The sequence below is a fragment of the Lepidochelys olivacea genome (assembly GCF_965140295.1).
Source record: "Lepidochelys olivacea isolate rLepOli2 genome assembly, chromosome: 3".
Classification (NCBI taxonomy): Eukaryota; Metazoa; Chordata; order Testudines; family Cheloniidae; genus Lepidochelys; species Lepidochelys olivacea.
Window position 1 is genome coordinate 146526463 of NC_140413.1, and position 25967 is coordinate 146552429.

The following is a 25967-nucleotide window of genomic DNA, read 5'->3' on the forward strand; positions in this document are numbered from 1 at the left end:
GTTCTTTATTAGCCCAACCCGGGCTGTGTGGGGCAAGCTCAGGCCTGCTCCAGTTCACACTCTGCAGCCTAGCGAGGGGTCTCGAGGGAGCAGCAAATACCCAGAGCCAAGGCACCCCAGCTCATCTCCTCCATCCAACCCTTTACCCCCCAGCCAACCTCTACAGTCTGTACTAATGGCTCGCCCCCAAAGCCCAGCCTTCCCTCTGCGCTTCCCCCACAGCTCCAGCCTCTCCCCGAGCCTGCACCGGACCCCAGCCCGGCCCCTCGCCCGCCCACGCAGCGGCCCGTCCTGCCCCCGAGTCCCCCACTCACCGCGTGGCTGGGGGCGGCTCGGCTCGGCGCGGCGCGGCGCTCGGAGTGCGGCGGAACAGCAACAGCGGCTCCGCACTTCAGCCGGCGCGGCCCCAGTTTCGTTTCCTTGCAGCGACTTCCCCGGGCCCCCGGCAGCCGCCGCGCTCCGCCCCCGGGTCGGCTCCGGAATCGAAACCGAAAGGAGCTGGCGGGTGCCGGGCGCAGAGCCGAGCGGCCGGGGTCAGCAGGGAGGCTGGCCCGGGCTGGGGCTGCCCCACCCAAGCAGCCGCTGCCCGGGAGGAGGCGCAGCAGGAAGGGGGAGCCCAAACCCAGCATTTCCCCGCCAGGTCCCCCCCCGCGGGTGCGGGATCAGCGGGGAGCCTCTGCCGGAGCCCGGGGCTCCTCTTGTTCCCCCTCCCCAGGCCTGAGCCTCTGTCCCCCCTTCGGGGGCTGCAGTTCAGCCACTGCTCCGGCTCCGCTCCGCTGCTCTGCGGGCCCAGCTCCTGCCTCTGCTCTTTTAGGCCTTTTTCTTCTGAGGCCCGGGTGGTTGCCGTCTTAACCCCTGCCCCCATTTGCCCTGCCTGCTCAGGCAGAGATGCAGTTTAGGTGGAGCTGGCCCCATTGTCCTTGAAAGGGGCCAGGCACCCTGTGACATGGGCCCTTCTAGCTAAGTTGCCCTCCTACGTGCAGATGCACAAGCAAGTCCATTCCCCCTTTCCACTGTTTCCCTTTCTTCTGGGGCGGGGGAATGCTGACAGTATAAAGCATATGAGTTTCAACTGCACAGCACCAAAGAGAGTCAATACACAGCCATCTACAAGATTAGAGATATTACTGGCTTTCTTGAACCTGCAATGGATTGAGAATCTGACAATATTATAAAGAAAAGAAAAAAACAGGGCCCAGCTGTGCAAAAGGGAGCTAGGTTCTTACAAAATCACAGGAACAACACTAGGATCCACAAAACCTGAGTTAGGTGCCTAGCTCCTCTCTAATGAATGGGGAGAGATGGGCACTTAGAATGGGATCCCCAAAGCCAGCACACTAGGTGGGGAGCCACCTAACTCTAGCCGATGACTATCTCTCTAATGAATTCCATCAGCATTAGCCTAATATTTTCCCTGGGTAGTTTTTGGCCAGCTAGTGAGTTGGTTGATTCTATAAAATGTGTTAATACAATTATTTGACAAATATTAGTGAAATTAATCAAACACTACAGTTGCCATGATTTGACCATACTTAAAGAGTGAGGGAGGAGAAAGTTGGCTAAAGCCAGTAAAACTGGTGACAAGGAGATGTGTTCAGAATAGAGGAGCACAACAGCCAGGAACAACAGATTCTCAAAATACTGTGAAATATGCCTCCCATCTACAATGTGTGTTTAGAAGATGGCTCTCTTAAGATTAAACTTGCCTATTCTAAATAAAACCCAACATTTGTACCACATGATTAGGAAGGGTCTATGCATATAATCACATTATTGGAGTTTGGTTATGGAAAAGTAGCCCCCCCCCCCCTCCTGTCCACTGGCTCAGTGTGAGGTTGTTCAAGATAGGGTAAGTCTACCTTGCGATTTTTACACAACTTTGTAAAACTTTGGGCTTGGGGTTCCTCTGTATGGTCTGTGTTGTGTGTCAACGTGTATTCACCTCAGACCAGACCCACTCAGACAAACCACTGGGAACAAAGGTTTAGTAAATAAACAGAGAACAGGATTACAGTCCAGCAGCCTCCTCTCTGCTTGCCTGCCTCCTGCTCCCAGCTTCAGTCAGTGCTGAAATTTCCTGCTGCAATGACAGAGGATACATCCTGGGGGAACCAGGAGGTTCTCCCAGCATTCCACAGTTTGTAGTTTCCACTTCTGCTGTTAAAGCATACTGGACCTTGGGCTACAGGAATAAGGATTTTTACATTTCCATCAGAGATATGTACAGCCCTTTGCAAACAGGCAAACGTAACCTCAGTTTCTATACGTTTACTTGGTTGAGTTAAAGCAAAAAAAAAAATGCAAATACAGTGTAAATTAAGGTATAGACCTAGAAACTCCTATTGATTTAGTAATCTGAGGCAGGGAAATAATGAAATCAGACTTACAGGTACTGTAACTTAATGCCCTAAACATGTTACAAGATATCATTGGAGTGGTCTAATGAGCTAATGCATGGATTTTAGGGCCCCAAAACACGATTATATCAATTATAGATGAGTATAGCAGCTTCTGCCCTCCATCCACCAGGAAAAGAAGAAAAAAGAATGCTGTTAAGTTTGGCCTATTGTTGCACATTTTAGAGTTCTCTGATACACACTCAGTTTCAGAACTTTGATAAACTAGCAGTAGTGCCATACACAGTAGTTCTGTTTCTGTCCAGCAGAGGGCAGTGGTACACAGGCAAACATCACTGCCACCACCACACAGAGATGACAAACTGTTGCTAATATACTCGTATAACTCAGGAGATAGTAACTGTCAGCGTGCAGCCCACCAGGGTAATCCGCTGGCGGGCCGTGAGACATTTTGTTTTCGTTGACCGTTCACAGGCACAGCCCCCCTCAGCTCCCAGTGGCTGCGATTCGCCGTTCCAGGCCAATGGGAGCTGCAGGAAGCAGCGGGCCACAGGGACATGCTGGCTGCCACTTCCTGCAGCTCCCATTGGCCGGGAACTGTGGCCATTGGGAGCTGTGAATGACCATGCCTGCGGACGGCCAACGTAAATAAAATGCCTCACAGCCCGAAATCAGATTACCCTGATGGACTGCGTGCTGAAGGTTGCCGACCCCTGACGTAACTCCTCAGGGACCCTTCGATAAGAGAGCAGTGGCTCTGGAACAATTTGTATAGTGGAAGTGCTGAAAGCCATTGAACAAAACTGTAAACCCAAAAGCCATTGAACAAAACTGTTTGTATATGATGGAAACTACTTCAAGCCAGCGGGTGCCACCACACCCCCGACACCCGTGTAAGAGAGTGCCTCAAGAATGGCTGGAAATGCTTTTTTCCCCTTTCTTCACTGCTCGATGTGCTTCCTACATGGGGCTTCCACTCAGTATTTTTATCTAATGAATGTTTATCTCAGCAGTATTTTCATACCCAGCCCTCTCTCATTCACATCGCTTAACAGCTAAAGTATTGTGCACAGTGCCCTCTTCAGAACAAGGTGACTCCATAACTGTCCCTATAGCTGCAGAAGCATCCGTCAGGTACGATCAGGGCCTTCTGTTGACAGACATAGAATTGCCTTTTAAAAACGACTGCATGATTATGTTCCAGCATATAAGATGGATAGGGGTAAGTAGAGGTTTTTCTCCCTAGCAGGTGGGAGAAAAACATCTGCTTACCCATTCACCAAGCTTGTTGAGATCTCTTGAAGTTCCTCACAGTCCTCTCTTGTCTTGACTAACATCAACACCTTATTTCAATTGGCAACTTTTGCTACCTCATTATTCACCCCCAAATCCTTTCTTTATCATTAATAATTGTATTAAACAGCACTAGACCTAGTACAGAACCTGGCGGAGCTCTTCTTTAACCTTTTGCCAGGATGAAAATTAGCCAGCAGCACAAATCAATGAACTCTAAAGCAATTTCATACAAGGCCGCAGAAAACATAGCAGTATAGAGGACTAAATCAACTACTGAAGCTGATAGATGAGCTTAAAGAAAAAGCCCAGGGAGTTTAACACCCTGAGCTTTCAGAAAGTTTGGATCTGGAGCAGAGCTCAATTTGAATTAATGGCAGATCAAGAAAAAATATAATCTCAAATAGGCACAGAAACTTTGTATACTATTCATATGTTTTACGTGTTCAGCCAAATTCTTCTGTTACATCTGTATAGTCCCAATAGCAGAATTTGGCCCATTATTTACTAGGTTCTCATGATTTCTTTATTTTGCAAATCCATGTGTGAAAGTCTAAATTATTTTAATCTATGCATTCTCAAATGTGAAAGGAAATGAAATAGGTGATGATGTAGCATTAGAATGAAGTTAAGATTTAGTATTTGCAGTATTTATCATATTTTAGCTTTGCTCCCAGTTTAGTTCCAGCTAAACACACCTTAAATTTGGCATCCATTTCCTGGCTCTGAGCTTCAGTGAAGAGATTCTTCCAATCTCCAACATCACCTGCGAAAGAACAGTGAAATAAACTATAACATCACAGGTCAGGTACGTAACATTGAAATGCTGACACAAACAGCCGGAATGACTGAACTTATTGCCAAATTTCAAACCCACAAAAGGCTTGAAGCTTGTATGAATGTGGACGGGGTAATTCCAGTTAAAGGTTAAAGAAAAAGCCTTGCAGTAAGTTTTATAGGTATATATGTAAACACCCTTGAAAACAGAGAGCTAATACTTTGACAGAACAGCAAGTGCCTGGTTGATCAGCTGCTTATGGATGTCCATTTTCTAAAGGTGAAAATTCATCATCAGTTATGAATTAAATACGTTAAGCACAGAGGCCACAAGAGGTATATGCTTTTAAATGTTAATTAGCTCTCATGACCAATTTGGTTAGCTGTTCTAAGCCTTAAAATGACTATTATCACTCTGTGTAAATGTACCTTTTCTGAAAGCATGGGAGCAAATTTGACATGTGTTTCTTGGGATTTGCTGCTCATTGATTGGAAGGTGGAATTCTCTGCAATAGACTGAATCTTCTCATCAGGCAGAGAGAACCCCAAAAATTCAGCTATTTGTTTCACTCCTCCATGTAAGTTCTGAAAAACAAGAATTTGCTGGAGTTATGTATGAGTCAAAGAAAATACCCCTGACAATTTCCTCTTCTCTTTTGCCAAATGAATGTAGTAGATTTTATCCTCATCCATACTCAGGGCAGAACATTAGAGGAGTATATTAAGTTCAGCAGCAAGAGGTTGCCAGAACAGGTGGTTACTTCAGATAAGATTTTGGTATCTGCCTCCCTTCCCCAAATGGAAATGTGTTAAGAGAATACTCTCTGTCTTTTGCATTTCTCTCCTAGTATTTATTTCTACTGATTACATTTATCTAGCAGCATCAATTAGTATTGTTCTGTACAAACATGGGTATTATCTGCCCCTCAAAATTTAAGGCCCTCATCCTGCAAACGTGCACATGCTTAATTTTCAGCATGTGAATAGACTCATTGAAGCAAATGGAACTACTCACACGCACATGTCTAAGGAGGATCAGGGCTTTCTTGCTTGCGAATGAAGGTGGGCTGCAAATAGAAGAACTAGTAGCCAGTGGGAGAAAAGGGCTGCTATATCATACGCCTGCTTTCTCCTAGCCTTTGAAATGCACAATAAGGTTTTGCCTGGCACAAAGTGAAAACTGGACTGGACAGGATACTTGTGAATGTACTGAAGGGAACAATTCTGTACACGAACAGGTTTTTCCCATATCTAATTTCTACAAAAATTCACCTCTTTCATTTCTTCATATGTGATGATCATGATATTCTCTTCATCCATGTGTTTGTTCCAGGAAAGAGCATGGTCAAAATATGAACTCCAGGTGACTGAAATGAAATACAGGAGATAGATTTTAAAAGAACATAATTTAAAGTATATTTAACTTACCCCTGAGATGAAATGTACAGGCTAACTTCATATAGAGTCCTGGAGATCTTAGATTTTTTAATCCTTCAACTGCCTCTTCATACTTCATTTATGAAATGGATTGTTAGAAGTCATTCACTCCAGACTTGACTTTTCACTTTCTCCTTGCAAATATTTTTCAGAATAAATCCATACATCAAGATTCTAGATGGCAAGTATACAACAAATTACATTACTAAAACAAGAGTGTATGTATATTCAGAGAGTACCTGTATTTTCTAACCGCAGCCAATGGGAGCTGCGGAGGCGGTGCCTGCAGGCGGAGGCAGCGCACAAAGCTGCCTGGCCACGCCTCTGCCTAGGAGCTGAACAAGGGGAATGTCGCCACTTCCAGGGAGCCCCGCAGGTAAGCGCCGCTCAGAGCCTGCCTCACCCCATCACATGCCCCAACTCCCTGTCCCTTCCCACACCCAAACGCTGCTGCTGCTGTGGGGAGCCAGTAGCTCGAGACTGCCCCACTAGCAGCCAGTGTGACAGGCTCAAGGGCTGCCTGAGCTGCCCCTGAGCCATGCGCACCAGCCACTGCAAAAGTCATGGAAAGTCACGGAATCTGTGACCTCCATGACAAACTCACAGCCTTAATTATTGTTAGTGATGATGCTACAGAAGGAAAGAGCCCAGGCTGATTCACAAATCCCAGATGGAATTTGAGGGGCTGGCAGTTACATAAAACATTGTTTATTTGTAAACCTAGCACCTTTGATCTGGAAGCAATTGAGTCACACACACGGAATCTACAATGCCATTTTTTCATTCTCTTCCCTCCTCCTCCCCCAGGAGAGCATCACTTGAAATGCAGGATTGCTCTCACTGTTGTTTTCATTGGGTCTGTTTGAGCCTGATTGCTATGAAGCTCCCTGACCTAACAGGAAATTTGCTGCTTATGACTGTCCATACAGGATGAACTCTCTTTGAAATTGAGAGATGATAGAATAAAAAATGGAGTTCTTCAGTTTAGAAAAGGGGTTTTATCTATTTTGATTGTAGTTCCAATCAACTATGCATAACTATACATAGATAAAGGGTCTAAGTTCTGGGGTGCACCTAAGAGAGTTAGAAGACTAAGTCCCATTTTCAAAAGTAACAACGTTTAGGATCAGATATTTAAGTGTATTTAGGCATCTAAATATGTCAAGTGCAATTTTCAAAATTGTTTAAATTCAGTAGGAGTTAGGCACCTCGGCACTTCTTGAAAACCATACTAGGCATCTATCTGCATCTTTAGGTGCTTAAAAACTTTTTAAAATCTGGCCCTTAGAAGCGTAAGTCTAATTGAAAGACAATGGGAGTTAGGAACCTAAGTCACTTAGGTACTTTTGAAAATTTACTGCAAACCTTTATTTTGAGTGTCTCTAGGCTTATGTTTACACTGTCTTAGTCCCCTGCTAATGTACACTTGTGCTACCTCTCATCGTGCTAGTATAAGCCTAACTAGCAGGGTAGTATGTACTCTTCACAGCTTAGCCGTGCCCCTGCTGCTGTTACCCGTGCTACCGCAACTATACTGCTATTTACACTCACACTAGTTTCATGAGGGCTAGCATGAATATGTATGTGTACATGAGAAGGGGAATCACACCCCTACCTCACAGTGTAGACATAGTCTACACCTGCTCAGAGGTGCAGATGAAAGAATGAGAAAAAGGGAGCTGAGAACAAGGGGAGAGATCCACGAATCTAGTTGTTAAGATATGAAATCACAAGGAGGAGGTGCCTTCTGGAGGGAGACTAAAGCTGCGGACGAAGTAGAATCCCTGTATAATGTATCAGCGGGATTATTCGAATGGCTCCACACCAATGTTCCCAGTGCTGCGGACTCTGCCAGGGTTGGCCAAGGGAGAAGCACCTTCAGTTCCTTAGCACCAGGTCCTCCACCCAAATCAGTAGTTTGAATCCATTTGGGATTAATTTTAACATGATGATCACAGATTCCCTTTTTGGACTGCAGACCAAAGAAGAGTTGAGAACATTGTACTAGAGTGTTTATAAACACCACTGAGAAACATAGCAAAGATCTAATAACTGTACCTTCTCCACTCATGAATTTCTGAAAGAACTCATCCCAGGAGCTGACATTTGGAAGCCCAGGTTGTTTGTTGTAGAAGTGTTAATAGGATACAGCTGCATCTTTTGGATTTCAAAATACCACAGGTACCTTTTAAAATAGCAGAGGCACATGGGTCCTGGATATTTAAGGTAACCCTTGATCTCAAGGGTCCTGCATTTAAAAAAATAAATAAATCAGGTCTTACAGGAACTGAAATTTGGGAAATGAAGCCTCAATCCTGCAATGTAGGGAACAGAACAACTTACTGACTTCATGGGGGTTCCATGGAGCAATAAGGGCTATCCCATACAGATCAACTTGCAGGACTGGAATCTAAGATTTGACCCCTTTGTGTGAATTACAGTAATCAGTAAAAATTAAATTCTATTGTATCTATTTTAATTGTAGCTCCAACCTCTGGAGGTTGGAATTTTTGGCCAGGCTGGAATTTTTGGTTAATATATATATGAGAGAGAAAAAAAATAAAATAAATCAATCAGTAGCCTAGTGGTTAAACACTTATCTGAGATGTGGGAGACCCATGTTCAAGTCTCTACTTTAATTCAGGTTCAGATGCCTGCTCTCTTTTCCCTCTTAGGTTTTTCACAAAAAATAAGGTCTTGGCTGTGGAACAAAACCAAATTCCAAAACCTTGGAATTTTTTTGAAAAAACAGAATTCTTGTTTTCCAGGCAGCCCTAAATCTAATAACTTCCCGGAGAAAACTAGGAGTTGCTCGGAAAGTAGATAGTGTCCTCCATTATTAAAATGCTCACTTACCGTCACCTTATTCTCAAAGACAGCCTTGGGAATATCATCATAATGGAGATGCGTGGAAAAGATACATGGAAAAGGTACGTTTTTTATTTTCTAAAGCAAAACAAAAAATGACAACAGTGAACCGTAATATTCCTACCTTAAAGATGCTGACAATTTATAGTATCTGTACATTTACCCTAAAAAACTATATATGTAGTCATTGTTAAATTGTAGTTTCTCTTCTTGCTTCTTCTTATCATTCATAATGTCACTGAAGTGACATTTATTGTTAAAGCCTACCTTTTGCAAAATTGTAATTTGAACATAAACATTTTAGCAGAGATTTCAAAATTATCCCAAAGTAGCTTGCATAGAAAAGCCAGACAGTTAAAGAGAGAAAGCTGTTTGTGGTTTTCCTTCTATTAATTCATTGGTTATATAGGCCCAGCTTTTGTGCCTTTTTATGTTGAAGCATTTAGGCCTAAAGTGGCAGAGACAGAGCACACAGCTGCGACTGCTGCTGCAGAAAACACACACACACACTGGGACTCTACTTCTGCCTGTGCACTGTAGAGGAGAGCTCCAGAGCAGATAGATCATGGAAGGGATAAGCAGTGGGTTCGCTGCACTAGAAATCCAATAGAGGGAGCAGGAGAACAACAGATCATAGAATCATAGAATATCAGGGTTGGAAGGGACCTCAGGAGGTCATCTAGTCCAACCCTCTGCTCAAAGTAGGACTGATCCCCAATTAAATCATCCCAGCCAGGGCTTTGTCAAGCCTGACCTTAAAAACCTCTAAGGAAGGAGATTCCACCACCTCCCTAGGTAACGCATTCCAGTGTTTCACCACCCTCCTAGTGAAAAAGTTTTTCCTAATATCCAACCTAAATCTCCCCCACTGCAACTTGAGACCATTACTCCTTGTTCTGTCATCTGCTACCACTGAGAGCAGTCTAGAGCAATCCTCTTTGGAACCCTCTTTCAGGTAGTTGAAAGCAGCTATCAAATCCCTCCTCATTCTTCTCTTCCGCAGACTAAACATCCCCAGTTCCCTCAGCTTCTCCTCATAACTCATGTGTTCCAGTCCCTTAATCATTTTTGTTACCCTCCGCTGTACTCTTTCCAATTTTTCCACATCCTTCTTGTAGTGTGGGGCCCAAAACTGGACACAGTACTCCAGATGAGGCCTCACCAGTGTCGAATAGAGGGGAACGATCACGTCCCTCGATCTGCTGGCAATGCCCCTACTTATACAGCCCAAAATGCCATTGGCCTTCTTGGCAACAAGGACACACTGTTGACTCATATCCAGCTTCTCGTCCACTGTAACCCCTAGGTCCTTTTCTGCAGAACTGCTGCCGAGCTATTCGGTCCCTAGTCTGTAGCGGTGCATTGGATTCTTCCGTCCTAAGTGCAGGACTCTGCACTTGTCCTTGTTGAACCTCATCAGATTTCTTTTGGCCCAATCCTCTAATTTGTCTAGGTCCCTCTGTATCCTATCCCTACCCTCCAGCGTATTTACCTCTCCTCCGAGTTTAGAGTCATCTGCAAACTTGCTGAGGGTGCAATCCACACCATCCTCCAGATCATTTATGAAGATATTGAACAAAACCGGCCCCAGGACCGACTCTTGAGGCACTCCACTTGATACCAGCTGCCACCTAGGTATGGAGCCATTGATCACTACCCGTTGAGCCCGACAATCTAGCCAGCTTCCTATCCACCTTATAGTCCATTCATCCAGCCCATACTTCTTTAACTTGCTGGCAAGAATACTGTGGGAGACCGTGTCAAAAGCTTTGCTAAAGTCAAGGAACAACACGTCCACTGCTTTCCCTTCATCCACAGAGCCAGTTATCTCGTCATAGAAGGCAATTAGATTAGTCAGGCATGACTTGCCCTTGGTGAATCCATGCTGACTGTTCCTGATCAATTTCCTCTCCTCTAAGTGCTTCAGAATTGATTCCTTGAGGACCTGCTCCATGATTTTTCCAGGGACTGAGGTGAGGCTGACTGGCCTGTAGTTCCCAGGATCCTCCTTCTTCCCTTTTTTAAAGATGGGCACTACATTAGCCTTTTTCCAGTCGTCCGGGACCTCCCTCGATCACCATGAGTTTTCAAAGATAATGGCCAATGGCTCTGCAATCACATCCGCCAGCTCCTTTAGCACTCTCGGATGCAACGCATCTGGCCCCATGGACTTGTGCACGTCCAGCTTTTCTAAATAGTCCCGAACCACTTCTTTCTCCACAGAGGGCTGGTCACCTCCTCCCCATGCTGTGCTGCCCAGTGCAGTAGTCTGGGAGCTGACCTTGTTCGTGAAGACAGAGGCAAAAAAAGCATTGAGTACATTAGCTTTTTCCACATCCTCTGTCACTAGGTTGCCGCCCTCATTCAGTAAGGGACCCACACTTTCCTTGACTTTCTTCTTGTTGCTAACATACCTGAAGAAACACTTCTTGTTACTCTTAACATCTCTTGCTAGCTGCAACTCCAGGTGTGATTTGGCCTTCCTGATTTCACTCCTGCATGCCCGAGCAATATTTTTATACTCATCCCTGGTCATTTGTCCAATCTTCCACTTCTTGTAAACTTCTTTTTTGTATTTAAGATCAGCAAGGATTTCACTGTTAAGCCAAGCCGGTCGACCATGTTGGCTACTCCTCCATTTCTTGTGGTAGGAATTGTTTTCCAGCTGTGCACCAGCAGCTGCTGGCTGGGGGATGAACATTCTGTCTCAGTCCTACATTGATGGCTTAGATTTTACTCCATGTTATGAGGTCATATAGTGCCTTCTATCTGAGGTTCTCAAATATTTGCAAGCACTAATGAATTAAGTCTCACAGTAACTCTGTGAGATAAACAAGTATTAATTCTATTTTACAAATGAAGAAACTGTGCCCACAATTCAAGAAGGAAGTTGATAAATTGGACAGGGTTCAGAGAAAAGCCAAAAGAATGATTCAGAGATTAGAAAACATGCCTTGTAATGATAGACTCAAGGAGTTTAATCTATTTAGTTTAACAAAGAGAATGTTAAATATTGACTTGATCGCAGTCTATAACAGGGGTCGGCAACCTATGGCACGCGTGCCAGAGACAGCATGCCAGTTGATTTTTAATAAAAATGCTGCTGCCTGCTGGGTCCCAGCCGCCAGCCCTGCTCAGCCTGCTGCTGAACCCAGGCCGGGACCCTGGCAGGCAGCAGTGTGCCATTAAAAATCCTGCCCGCCCCAACCCGCTCTTCTCCACGCAGGGGCAGGGTGAAGAAGCTTGGTCCTGCTAACTGCTGCTGCAGGGCAGGCAAGCTCCCCCTCTCCCCGCCTCTTCCCCCAGAGTGCTGGGTTCCTGCCTCTCCTCCTTTCCCTCCCTGCCACCGATCAGCTGATGGCTCTTGCAAGGGAGGGGGAGAAGCGGAGCCGGAGTGCTCTCGCTGCTCCGGGGAGGAGGCGGAGAAGAGGTGGGGATGGGACCCTGGGGAAGGGGGGTGGAATCAGGGCATATCCCCTCCAGCCCCTTGCAGTGAGCCGCTCTGGGCAGGGGGCTGGGAGCACCCCCACAACCTTAGCCCACACCCCCAGCCCTCTGCCCTGACCCCTGCACCCCCCTCACACACCCAGCCCTCTGCCCTGATCCCTGCACCCCCCTCACACACCCCAGGCTCCTGCCCTGACCCCTGCACCCCCCCACGACCCCAGCCCTGACTCCAGCACCACCCACACATACGCAGCCCCCTGCCCTGACTCCTGCACCCCCACACATGCCCAGCCCCCCCACACCCCATGCCCTGACTCTTGCACCCCTCACATTCTCATCCCCACTGTGAGCACCAAATGGGAGCTCCTGCACCACCACCCCCACATTCCTACCTGCACCCCTCGCACCAAATGGGAGCTGCCCAGGTAAGCGCTCCACACCCAAACCTCCTGCCCCAATCCTGAGCCCCCTCCCTCATTCTAGCTCCTGGCCAGACCCTACACCCCAACCCCCAGCCTGCTCCTTCACCCCCAGCCCTGTGCTCAGTACACTCCCACCCTCAGCTCAGTGCAGAGAGAGAGGAAGACAATGGGCTAGAACCAGAGAGAAGGTAGGTACCCACTCTATGTGGGCAGGGCCGGGATCCCAGACCGGCAGCAGGCTGAGTGGGGCCGGCAGCCGGACCCTGGCTGGCAGGAGCCGGCGAACGGAACCCCAGACAGGCAGCAAGCTGAGTGGCAGCGGGCTGAGCCACTCAGCCCACTGCTGGTCTTGGGTCCCAGATGCCGGCCCCACTCAGCCCGCTGCCAACCTAGGTGAACAGAACCCCAGGCTGGCAGTGGGCTGAGCGGGCCGGCGGCGTAAGATCAGCATTTTAATTTTAAATGAAGCTTCTTAACTATTTTGAAAACCTTGTTTACTTTGCATATAACAATAGTTTAGTTATATAATATATAGACTTACAGCGAGAGACCTTCTAAAAAACATTAAAATGTATTACTGGCACACGAAACCTTAAATTAAAGTGAATAAATGAAGACTCGGCACACCACTTCTGAAAGGTTGCCGACCCCTGCTATAGACATTACTAGTGGGGAAGAAGGGAGATAAATTATGCTGATTCAACCCCTTAGTCTCCGCACAGAATGATAATACTCTTTCACCTGACCCCCTTGCTGCTAGTTTTCCACCTTTTGTAAACTTATCTACGTGGGGCAGCCTGGGATTTGCTGCTGTAGAACAAGGGTGGGCAAACTTTTTGGCCGGAGGGCCACATCGGGGTGCAAAACTGTATGGAGGCCAAGTGCCTCCCCAAACAGCCCGGCCCCTGCCCCCATTCACCCCCTCCCACTTCCCACCCCCTCACTGCCCCCTTCAGAACCCCCCACCCATCCAACCCCCCACCCCTGCTCCTTGTCCCCTGACTGCCCCCCCGGGACCCCACCCCTATCTAACCCCCCCCCGCTACCTGCCCCCCTCAACCTCTGCCCCATCTAACCGCCCCCTGTTCCCTGTCCCCTGACTGTCCCCTGACCATCCCACCCTGAACCTCCACCCCATCCAACCGGCCCCTGCTCCCTGTCCCTTGACTGCCCCCCGGGACTCCCTGCCCCTTATCCAACCCCCCAGTCCCCTTATCATGCCGCTCAGAGCAGCATGTCTGGCCGCTGCCTGGCCAGAGCCAGCCATGCTGCCGCGCTGCCCTGAATGAGCGCACAGCCCCGCTGCCCAGAGTGCTGGTGGCAGGCAGCATGGCTGCGGGGGAGGGAGGACAGCAGGGGAGGGACCGGGGGCTAGCCTCCCCAGCCAGGAGCTCAGGGACAGGGCAGGACAGTCCCGCGGGCCATAGTTTGCCCACCTCTGCTGTAGAATCCATGCAGTTTGTTGCGTGAAAACTGGGAGTAGCAAAACTGGATGAGTCACAACAATGACAGGAGAGAGAGAGGGGTGGGGTAACTGCTTCTCATGCTAATAGGATTACCATGGTCTTACCAGGGAGAGATTGGGGGCTCTTCAGAGTAAAGATTATGCCTAACTTGCTCCTATAAGCCTAATGTTAATACACAGCTAAACCCTAACTTGGCCAACACCAACAAGACAACCTTCATTGTTCGGGCTAGCTACCACAATATCTAATATTAACCTTCCACATAAGAACCTGCCACTCAACATAACCCAGTTAGACCCATTCTTCAGAGACTCCATAACTCAGATATAGGCCAGAAATCAAGCTAATTATGTCCAGTCTCAGCATGACCCCAAGGTCATGTAAAAAGTCTTGGAAGACAGGTTTGGGATCCCCTTGTGCAGGGTATGTGCAGAAGGGTGGATATCAAGGCCCAACAAAACACAAGTTTTATACTTCATTTACACAGTAAGGAAGACTTTCATATTTTTGCAAAGTTATGTAACAGTTTCCCCCATTAGTAAGGGGATAACATTAGTAAGGGGATAAGTAAGGATAACAAAGGTAAAATTAAATTTGGGGTTGGTATCTTGACTCAGAATTCCCACACTTTCTGGAGTTCAGGGTTGTTATGAGCTACAACATACTCTAGATTCCTGGCTTCCAAACTACAGTATTATTTTTAAATAGCTAAAGCGTTGTCAATCAGTGGCTTAGTTACAGTCTTAACATTGACAAAGTTTTGCATTTGGCTTTCCTCCTCTTCCCAGCTCTCTGCAACACCAATCATTTTTTGTTTGTTTTTTCAGAAACACTGATACATTCTCTACATGGCTGTTCGAACAAAGGTCTGAGACTGGGTGAGGTTTACTCACTGGGTTGTTTTCCAAAGTGCTGTTATCAGTGTCCAAAGGTCATACCTATTAAAACAGAACAAACACTTTTAAAGGAAAATCTTCCCAGTGTCACTTTGCTAACCCATTCCAGAGACAATCTCCATATCCCATTGTGGGATCTTGTCCCCCACCTCACCTTCATTTCTAAAAATGGAGAAAATGCAGGGATATACGTGTATTAACACTTCTGTCTTTAAGACTTTGTACAATTGCTTATAGACATTATTAGAATTGTACTAACTGTATAATAAGCATGTCATTTTCCGCAAAATGGCTGACAGAACCAAAACAACCATGAGTCCAAAACAAACACTTAGTGGCCCCAGAGAAAGTGGGAAGGGTAAGAGAGACTTCCAAAACCATACGGTCAACTCATTGGACAAAAAGGGGAGAGACAAAAGGTGGGGGCATGGAAATCTGTTAAAAATACACGGTGATGAAATAGCATAACGTTATTACTACTAGGGAGCCATTCCGTATCAGATACAAATTCAGCACCTAAGAGTTTTTTTTAATTTCTACAAAAATTCACCTTTCATTTCTTCATTTGTGATGATCATGATATTCCCTTTGTCCAGATGTTTGTTCCAAACCAGAACATGGTCAAAACAGGAGGTCTCACAGACTGAAATTAAATACAAGAGATATTTTAATTTATTTTGTTTTTGACCTATATTTAAATTAGCCCTTAGAGTAAATATACAAGCTAATTTTAATGTGTTCTGGAGAGGTTAGATCTAATCCTTCAATAGTTGTTCTCTTTCATGAATGGAGTTATTTTAGAAATTCATTGCAGACTTGAATTTTTACTTTCTTCCAAATATTTTTCACACCGCAAGATTCTGCATGGCAGTTAAAGAAATGAACACAAATTAATTCTTTAATTCATTTTAAAGTGATCAGGAGCAAAGCAGTGTGTCTATATTTATAGAGTATGTGTACAGTCTATCACATAACCTGTCTGATATTGCACTTGTGAAATGGTGAATTATTTTTAAAAGTTAAAAAAAATACTTGTTTAAGGCTCTGCAAACACTCACCATGTGAATAATTTACCCCAGTGAGACTACTTGTATGTGTAAAGTTACTCTCAAACATACATATTTGCAGGTCTAGGCCCTTACACTGTATTAACAATCAACCAGTATACTTTATTTTTCCAAGAATCATTTATTAGAATATGCACAGATTCTTCGTTGTACTGAGATAATGCGGGAGGGAAGTATTATTTCTTTTCATCTGGTGGATAAGGACTGGTCAACAGTAGAAAATTAGGTAGACTCAGCTCTTTTGACAACCTAAGCCCCAGTGTAGACAAAGCTAGCTACCACCTCTCAAAGAATTGGATTTACTACGCTGACAGAAAAACCCGTTCCATTGCTGTAGTGTCTTTTCTACTGTGCTACTGTAACACTGCATCTGTGCTGCTGTAATGTTTCTAGTGTAGAAATAGCCTAAGTGATTCAAATCCATCTTCACAGGCACAATGTTGTCAAGTTTTGGGGTGCAATCCAGACCAGTGAGAGGTTGTGTCACTGCCTTCCCTGCAACCCTGGGTGCTTTCAAATGCTCTGCTGCTGCAGCTCATTTTCTGGATGCTCTCAGCCAGCATACAGGCATGCACTGAGTGTGTGTGATAAGCAACCCTGGTTCAGTAACTCTGACTCCAGCAGCCTGCTTGTTATACCATAGCCACACTCTGGTCTCCACCAGCTTTCTTCACTACTAGCCAAGTGACCCAAACACACATTCCAGTCCCAAATTTCTTCCAAACCATCTACCCTGGAGTATCCAGACATCTCCTGGACTACTCAGAGAAATACCATTCATTTGGTCCTATAAAGAGGCAGTACCCAGCAGCTTGCCACATTAACTGGAGTTAACAATTACTTCAATCCAAGCATAGCACTGGGTTGGTTCAAATTAAAATTAAACAAGTTTATTAGCAATAGGACTTAGGTTAAGGGTTGCCAAGTAAAAGAATTAAAGCTAGAGATAGTTACAAGCAAATCAAAGTGAAAACACGCAGCTAAAAATCTGAAACTTAATCTAGCAAGGCACAGTCTTTGTGTAAGATGGTTTTGCTCACCAATTGCCCTTGGTTCAGCATGGCTGACTGTCTCTCCATCAGGACCTTCCATAGAAGTACGAGGTGTTGGTTTGTCGTCTTAGCTGAAAGATAACCTAGGGGTCCACTGTCCCTCTCTTTATAGTTCAGTAAACCTTTGAAAAGCATCTCTCTTAAAGCTCATTGACCTTGCTTCAAGAAGCAGAAAGGCTTCCTGGGGGTGCAGTTTCCATCCCTTGTTGACAGCTGAGTCATTACCTGCCCCCCCCTTGTTAGCTTGATGGCTTTGTTTCCCTTTTGTGTAAGTGAACCTTCATTGTCTCTGCTGGTTATACAAGCAAACACACAATTATTTTTGATCCAGACATGCTGACTCCCTAAACACCTCGTGAGCTTTGATGGTTCTGTTTACCGCAAGTGTAAACTGCAATTCCATTGTCACTGATCACCCTGATTTATTTGTTTCTGCTTTGTTCAAATACAGATTTTAAAACAATATCGGAGGACAGCTGTAATTCCACATGCAGCATTGTCACATATATTCTCCAATTATACTATTGACCAGTATGGTGTTAGTTTTCAGATGATACCTCCCAAGGCATAGTTTGTGTAAATATCATTGTAGTAGTGTGTAGGCTGTGAATACAGGGGTTCTTAGGGTCACACACACCCCTTTACAAAACTGTAGAAGGATTAGCCACTGGCTGAACTGTATGCAGTGGGTCAGTACCCTGCTTCGTAAATAGGGCATCAGCCACAATATTTTCTTTCCCCTTAACATGCACAATTTGTATTGTCATATTCCTGGAGTGTGATGCTTCAGAGTAGTAGCTTAGAATGTATGCCTCCAAACTAGTGGAGAATGGTCACCTGAATTTCCCGTTAAAAGATTGGGCCATACCTGCTTGACAGAGTAATTCTGTTGAGTAGATGTCAGTTTCTTGCTTCAGAAAGCGAAGTCATGTTGGGGTTTTTTTTTAACTTTCCACTGACTGCATCAAAAGAGCACCTACCCCGGTGTCTGATGCATCTGCACAGACTTCAAATATTTGGTCAAAATCTGGACAGGCCAGAAAAGGCTTTTCAGACAAGATTTTCTGTACCTGATCAAATCCCTCTTTGACAGGCAGTTGTCCACACAACCTTGTTTGGCTTTGTCTTTTTACACAAATCTGTGATTGCAGATACAATGTCACTGAAATCATAACCAAATCAGCGGTAGTAATGAAATAGGCAGGCCTTTGAAAGACTGAACCTGCTTTTTGGTTTGGAGCACAGTCCTGTTTAAAATGGCTTCTACCTTTAAGGGATCAGGAGAGCTTTGACCATTCCCTACCCAAAGATCTAAAGAAGGAAATGTTCTTTCTCCTATTTTATACTTAGAGGCTTTTATAGTCAGGCCTGCCTCTTTGAGCTTTGATAATACAATCCCCAAGTGTTTCTTGTGATCAGACCAAGAGTTGCTGAACACTGCTATATCATTGACATAGGCCCTTGTGAAGTCCTGCAATCCATTTAACTTTTGGTTGATCAGCTGCTGAAAAGTGCATCCTGCATTAATTAACCCAAATGGTAACATTTTGAAGTCATACAGTCCCATACCAGTAATAAAAGCAGATTTTTTTTTCTGTGAATCAGGGTCCAAAGGACTCTGCGAATACCCTTTTACAAAGTCAAAAATGCTAAGATATCTTGCTTCGCTTAAAATATCAAGCATCTCATCAATTCTGGTTATTGGAGAAACATCTGAAACACTGAGAGCATTCAGTTTTCTATAGCCCACACAAAACCTTAAGGTTTATCTTTCTTAGGGACAAGCACAATGGGTGATGCCCAAGAGCTCTCAGATTCTTTAGTCACCCTCAAATTTAGCAGGCTCTGTATTTCTGTACGGATTTGCTCTAGCAATGTGCCAGTGCTGTGATAAGCCCAGCTGAGTGCAGGCTGAGGACCTACAGTGTCAATCTCATGGGTGACCACTAGTCTTCCCTAGCTTGCTGGAGAAAACCTGTTTGTGGCTCTTCAATATAGCCAGAATCTCTGCCCTTTCAGTCTGTGTTAATTCATTGCATATCTCATTGCTTTCAAGTGATAAATTGTCTTGACATTCAGCCAGCAAATCAATGAAGTGGGATTTTTTGACTGTCTTAGGTTATCTTGAACCACATCCATCATACCCTTTAATGCTTACCTGAACCTTTGTACATATTCCCTCACAGGCGCCCCTTCTGCCTCAATGTTCCCTTCCCAAGAGTCTCTGGTGAGCTCTAAAGCTTCACTCACTTTCCTGCAGTATGGAAAATCAAATGGGGGCAAATCTTGTAGATTCTTGGGACACTTCCCTATACGCAAGTGACCTAAGGTAACTTTTCATCCCAATCCTTACCCGCTTGTTGGCATATATCCCCAGCATAGATTTCAGGATCCCACTGAATCTCTCCACCAACCCATTTGTCTCTGGGTGGAAAGGGGCATCTTTCATCCCCCACACAAATTCCATAACTCACTGAATGACTGGGACATGAAATTTGACCCATGATCTGATCACATCTCTTTTGGGAAACCCAGTTTGCTAAAAATAGTGAAAAGGACTTTGGCTATAGAATCAGCTTCTATGTTACTCAGAGCAACCTGGTCTGGCTACTTAGTGGCACAATCCACTATAACCAAGATATAGTTTTTCTCCTTTTAGTAGGATGTGGCACAGGGCGCCCAATATTCATTGCTGCCTTATAAAATGCCTCGTGTATTACAGGCAAGGAGTGTGGAGGGACTTTTTGCGGTCCTACAGGTCTTTTTTTCCACTTCTGCGTAAGTCACAAGATCTGCAATAGTCTCTCATTATTATCCCTGGCCAGTAAAAATTCTTCTTTAACCTCTCATCGGTTCTCTGTGTCTTCAAGTGACCAGCAAAAGGGCAATCATGGGTAGCAACACTGACTCCCCACAGTGCTGGAGTGGCTGCTTATAAGGTTCCCAGGGCTTTTGTCCTTCCCCATGGGTCCTTCTCTGTAAAACTTTTCTTCCTCTTCAAAAACCTTTTCCCCATATCTCCTTACTGGGGGTCCCCTTGAGGAGGTACCCAGGGATGCTTTCTAGCATAGGGTCTGCTCTCTATTTGCAAAACCTTGGTTACAGGCAACCTGAACTACCTTTCTAGTTTCGGGAGACAGCAACTCCCCTTTTAGCTCTGGCTATCCTCCTCTGCCTTGGTCCCTTCCACACCTGAAAGCACTTACTTTCTCCTGATAAGCTGAGGCTAGGATCATCCCCTCCCCCACAGCTGCTGCTTTGTCCACACAATTCTGAGATTACAGAATGTTATTTTTTGCTGCAAGTTACTATATTAACTGTTAGCTATAGACAAAATACTATTTTCCACAAGAATTGCTGTTAAAATACTGTTCAGCACACCAATTTTCAAAGTTCATTCCAGCTTGTTACACTCCATATGTACTTTAGCCAGAAGTACAGTGACTTTCTCTCATCCCAGGGCTAGTTCTGCATTCTCTCCAGGGAGCATGTCTGACTGTTGAACTGTGCTTCCCCTGACCAGAGAAATATGTGCACTACTACTGTCTCTCCACCCAAGGCATTCTTTGCCATTTGCCTTGGCAGTTTTAACAAATTCCATCTCTACCCCCCAATAGATCAGATCTCACAAAATCAATCATATGACCTACAGATATCTCTTGGGATTCTGTGTTAAGAACAGGTGCGTTAAACTTGGGCTGGACAGGGTGTGAACTTAACTTCTTTCTTTCCTCAGACATTCAGTAGAATCACAGGTGAAACACATTCTTGAACTATTCTCCTGTACTCCAAGGGATGATCTGTTCTGGGGAGGAGAAAGTCTGCACTCCCAACCACCCTCTCTCTTCCCAGGGACAAAACAGGGCCCACCTTAACACTGGGTTTCTGTCCTTCCCTCTGTGGTTGCGGTCACTGGATGCTTTAGCTCAGTGGTTCTCAGACTTTTGTACTGGTGACCCCTTTCACACAGCAAGCCTCTGCATGTGACCCTCGCCCTTGTACATTAAAAACACTTTTTATATATTTAACACCATTATAAATGCTGGAGGCAAAGCGGGGTTTGGGGTGGAGGCTGACAGCTCACGACCCCCCCGTGTAATAACCTCATGACCCGGAGGGGTCCTGACCCCCAGTTTGAGAACCCCTGCTTTAGCTTATATATATATATATATGTGTGTCAGCAAGAGCCACAGCTTTTTTAACCAAATTCAGGCGTTTTTCCACAAAGAGCTTGCCTGATTTCTTCAGAAAATATGCTCAGGAATTGTTCTCGTACAAAAAGATCGAACAACTGATCATAATTCTCTGCCCCCTTCCCGTTCACCCATTTTTTCATCAAATCACATTTATACAAGTATATTGTCATGCATTTTGAAACATCTACATTTCATTCTATACACTTCAGGGGTAATGTGAAACCTTTGCAATACACCCTTTTTAAATTCAGCATATTTCAAAGCCTGTTCGCTTGGCATTTCATTAAATACATTGAATGCTTTACCAGACAGTGTGGGCACATCAACTACTTCCAGTGGCAGCAGGTTCTACAATCTAAGTATGCACGGTGTGAAAGACTATTTCCTTTGATCAGTTTTGAATTTTTTACCTTTTAATTTCATTGAATTTCCCACTGTCTTTTTTTAATGAGACAAGGAAATAGAAGTGTGATGCTAGCAAACCAGGTGTCAGCTCATGCCAAGGTCGCCATGCCTCACTTGGATACTGACCAGAACATAGCTGGAATCGCTCTGGTTTGCCTGTGTGTTAGTATTGTTAAAATACATATTAGAGTTATAAAAATATGCTTAGTGTTTAGACTTTATTGAATAGTGATAAATCGCCGCATTCATTAATCTCATTTATAGCATCTGTGATCCATAGTGTAAGGTAATAGTTACACATTTGTGTTTATAATACAATAATTCTACAATGGGATAGGGTCCCAGAACTCTGGCTCTACCCCAAGCACGATCGTCTACACAGCAATTTTAATCCTGCATCCCAAGTCCCAGTCAGCTGACCAAAGCCTGCTGTGATCATGGCATGGGTCTTTTATTCTAATGTAGATGTACCCACAGTGCTTGCTTATTCTAGACGCTTCTGTTACTTATTGGAATTTAAGATTGTAACTTGTGTGTGTATATATCAGTTTACCTGCTTTAACCTTGTAAATAACTCTTGTTTCCTTTTACTATATAATAAATCTTCAGATAGTTTATTATAGCATTGACTACAAGCTTTGTCTTTGGTGTAAGATCTAAGGTGCAACTGATCTGGGGTAAGTGACTGGTCCTTTGGGACTGGGAGTAACCAGAATATTGCTGTGAGCTTTGGTGTAAGGGACCATCTATCACAAATGTAAGCTTACCTGGATTGCAGCATAGATCAGCATACTGTCTGTGACTTCATGTTAAGGCTGATATAGTGCCTGAGGAGTGTATACTTGATAACTGGTTGGTGAAATCTAAGTATAAAACTCACAACCAATTTGGGGTTTGTGCCCTGGTTCTTAACAATCTGCCCAGAGGGTGGTATTCACACTCTTGAGCCATGGCAGGATAGCTTGAAAAGAAGGTCCAGGTCTTCCAGCTTTAGGCCATTTATTATTTTATATACTCCTTGCTGAGGTAAACAATCCCAACCTTTCCAATCTCTTCAGATAAGATTTTCCATGTCCTTAATCATCATTTTCTCCCTTCTCTGAATCCCTTAATCATGAAATTTTTTTTGAGACAGGGGTACTGGTATTGCACACAGTATTCCGGATGAGGCTGCACAACTGATTTATATAAGGGCATTATAACATTTTCCATATTATTCTCCATTCCACTGTATACACATCCTCATATTTGCTTTTTTTGTTTTAAATAAAAACACCTGTACCTTCAGCAGCGGTCTTCACTGAGCTGTCTAGAATGACACCCAGGTCCCTGTCCTGCATTAATACAATTAATTAAGAACTTTGTAATGTGCGTGACTAGTTTAATTTTTTCCCTCCAATGTGCATTACTTTGTATTTATCAATATTAAACTTCATTTTCCCCTTCACCTAGCATGTTTAAATGTCTCTGAAATTCCTCACAGTCCTCTCTGGTCTTCATTAACATCAATAACTTAGTTCAGTCTGCAAATTTTGCTACCTCATTACTCACTCACCTTTCCTGATCATTAATAATTATATTAAGCACCACTAGATTTAGTACAGAACCCTTGATGCATTCTCCTGTTAACTTTTTGCCAGGATGATTTACCATCAAATCAATGGACTCTACAAGAACTTCATACAAGGCTGCAGAGAATATAGGATACATAGATGAACAAATTAACTACTGAAGATGAGAAATGTGTCCAAAGCAAGACCCCAGGATGCTCAAGAACCTTGGACTTTCAGAAAATTTGGATCTGGAGCAGGAATCAACCTGAATCACTGGCAGATTATGAAAAAATTAAACTGAAATAGCCAAAGGCACTCTAGTATATCATTCATGTGTTCTACATATTCAGCCAAATACCTCTTACACCCATATAGATGTGTGGAAATAATGTTGCCCCAAAGGAAAGACAAAACTGACATGGGGATCAAATGATGGCTTCACCCAGAAATAGCTAGACTGGGGTAGTCAATAGGGGGGCTGCAGGCCAAATCTGGACCACCGGATGCTTTTGAACGGACCCCAAAATCTTATTTACTTGTTATTTTTATTATTTTCTCTAGAGTCTGGATTTTGATTCTACCTTGACCAAAAATAATTGACTTCTCCTGAGCTAGACTATGTTGCCATTAATTGGAGCTGGAGAAGATCACACCCTGGCTTCCAACAGGATAAGAGTATTGATGTGGGAAGTGACCGCCATTTTGTTATTCGGATGATCCAAATAAAACCAGAGAAGGCAGCACCAGGCAAGGCAGAGCATATGTGTGATACTAGAAAGCTAGCAGATCCAGCAGTGAAGGTGCAGTTCAAGCTGCAGATGAACAACAGATTTGAAGAGTTACATACACTGATCAATGACAGAAGAACCATGGCAGCTTTTCAAAGACGTGCATGTGGATGCAGCCAGGGTTATAGTGGGAATGAGAAGGTTTAAGAAGCAAAATGGCTCCAAACAAATACATGGACTTGTTGGAGAGAGGAAAGAATTGAAGAAGAGAATTCAACAGGAACAAGACAGTAGCAAAAGAGTTATTCTACAAAAAAATAGGTGGTCAAAGACAAAAATGCTAAAATATCAGTTGGAAAAGAAAGGAGAGAATGGCTGGAAAACAAAGCAAGAAAAGCTAAGGAGGTGTACAAGAGAGGGGATTCGACAAAACTTTTTCTAGTATCTAAATGACTGACATCACAATTCTCAAACCACTGTGGCGTTGTGAAGACAAGAGATGGTAGAATTTTAAACCACATAGGAATGACAAGGAGCCTGGTGGATGGGAACATTTCTAATTTGTGCTCAGCCAGCCAGAACCACAAATGTACACTGACAGATGTGAAGAAATAGTGGATTTACCTATATCACTAGAAGTAATCATCTTTGAAGAAATAACTGAGGCCATAATCCAACTGAAGAGTGGTAAAGCACCAGGCTATAATAAAATAGATGCTGAAATGTTAGAAGCTGAAAAGAAAGTGATTTGAATTACATATGAAGGTTGTACAGAATGGTTTGGGAAAAGGAGATCTGTCCTAAAGATTGGCGATGAGGCATTATCTGTATAATCCCTGAAAAGTGGAACCAGTTTATTTGTGATAACTGGAGAAGAGTGACACTCCTATCTGTACCTGAAAAAGTGTTTTGCATTATCATTTTGAATAGGATGAAATGGTTGTTGAGAAAGTATTCAGGGAAGAACAGGCTAGATTTCAATAAGAAGTTATGTTCAGATCAGATTTTTCACCTTGAGAAGACTCATTGAGAAAGGTTTAGAAGACCAGCAGAAGACAGTTTTAAATTGCATTGATTTTATGAAAGGATTTGATAGTGTCCACAGAGAAGCCCTTTGGAAGATCCTGAGACGTTCCAGAATAGATTACTGTCTGTCCTGGTGCCATCTGCAGATTTAGCCTACAAAGTTTTTATCAAATTAGCAAAGAAATGAAATGGTTTAAGATTATTATTGATGTAATGCAAGGCTGCATACTATCCCCACTTTTCTTCTGCACTTCCTTTTCGTGAAGAGAAGAGTGATGGTTGTTGCTGAGGATACTGATGTTCTTTGGGCAAGAGATAAGCTGGAGAATTTACCTAGATTTAGCAGATGACAGTCAGACCGGATACCAACATGGATGGAATGAAAAGAATTGTTATGAGCATAAAAGCAGACACGGCCTCAAGTGGGACTTGGTATCTGTATGCAGAAGTCCAAGATTATGTAGAAAGGAGAGAATACAGTCAACAATGACAGATGTACAACTGATGGAGAAAAATACAAAAGAGTTGATGACTGTTTATCTTGTAAGTCCAATATCTTATAATGGCTAGCTTACTAAAGAAGTGAAGAAAAGATTTTGGCAAAGCAAGTAGATAATTTTCTCATTTGTCAAACCTGGAAAAGTAAGAAGATACATCTACACGCTGAAATGAGATTGTACAATGCTATTATCCTTCGACACTACTGTATGTGCCAGAAATGTGGCAGATGTTGGAAGTACACAAACAGAAAGAGGAATGCATTTCACCAGCTTTGTTTGAGAAGAATTTTGGAAACTCATTGGTTACACGATCTCTCCAATGTAAGTGTTGCATGGCACGAGTCAACAGACTATGGACTCAGACAGAGATGACTACGGTGCTTTGGCCATGTCATCAGGTTACCTCAAGGCAGAAGCACAAGGTATATCTTAGCTGTGTCTACACTGGGACTTCGTTGGCAAAACTTTTTTTTAACA

At 44.0% G+C, this 25967-nt stretch overlaps 1 protein-coding gene and 1 pseudogene across 2 annotated transcripts in view; both read right to left on the reverse strand.

Moving 5' to 3' along the window:
• Nucleotides 1-548, reverse strand: part of EIF2AK2 (eukaryotic translation initiation factor 2 alpha kinase 2) — a 42770-nt gene extending 42222 nt beyond the window's left edge. Inside the window, exon 1 of the mRNA XM_084625225.1 lies at nt 315-548. The gene's annotated coding sequence lies outside the window, so the exon portion shown is untranslated. The remainder of the gene's footprint in view (nt 1-314) is intronic.
• Nucleotides 549-4285: 3737 nt separating this feature from the next.
• LOC311518874 (sulfotransferase 6B1-like) lies at nt 4286-24634 on the reverse strand (annotated as a pseudogene). The gene is made up of 11 exons: nt 24589-24634; nt 23239-23371; nt 19241-19336; nt 18652-18821; nt 15514-15606; nt 15118-15125; nt 8721-8810; nt 7923-8049; nt 5700-5794; nt 4857-5012; nt 4286-4416 (listed from the first exon to the last, which is right to left on the reverse strand). The product of its transcript is annotated as a sulfotransferase 6B1-like (transcript).
• Between the last annotated feature and the right edge of the window lie 1333 nt (nt 24635-25967).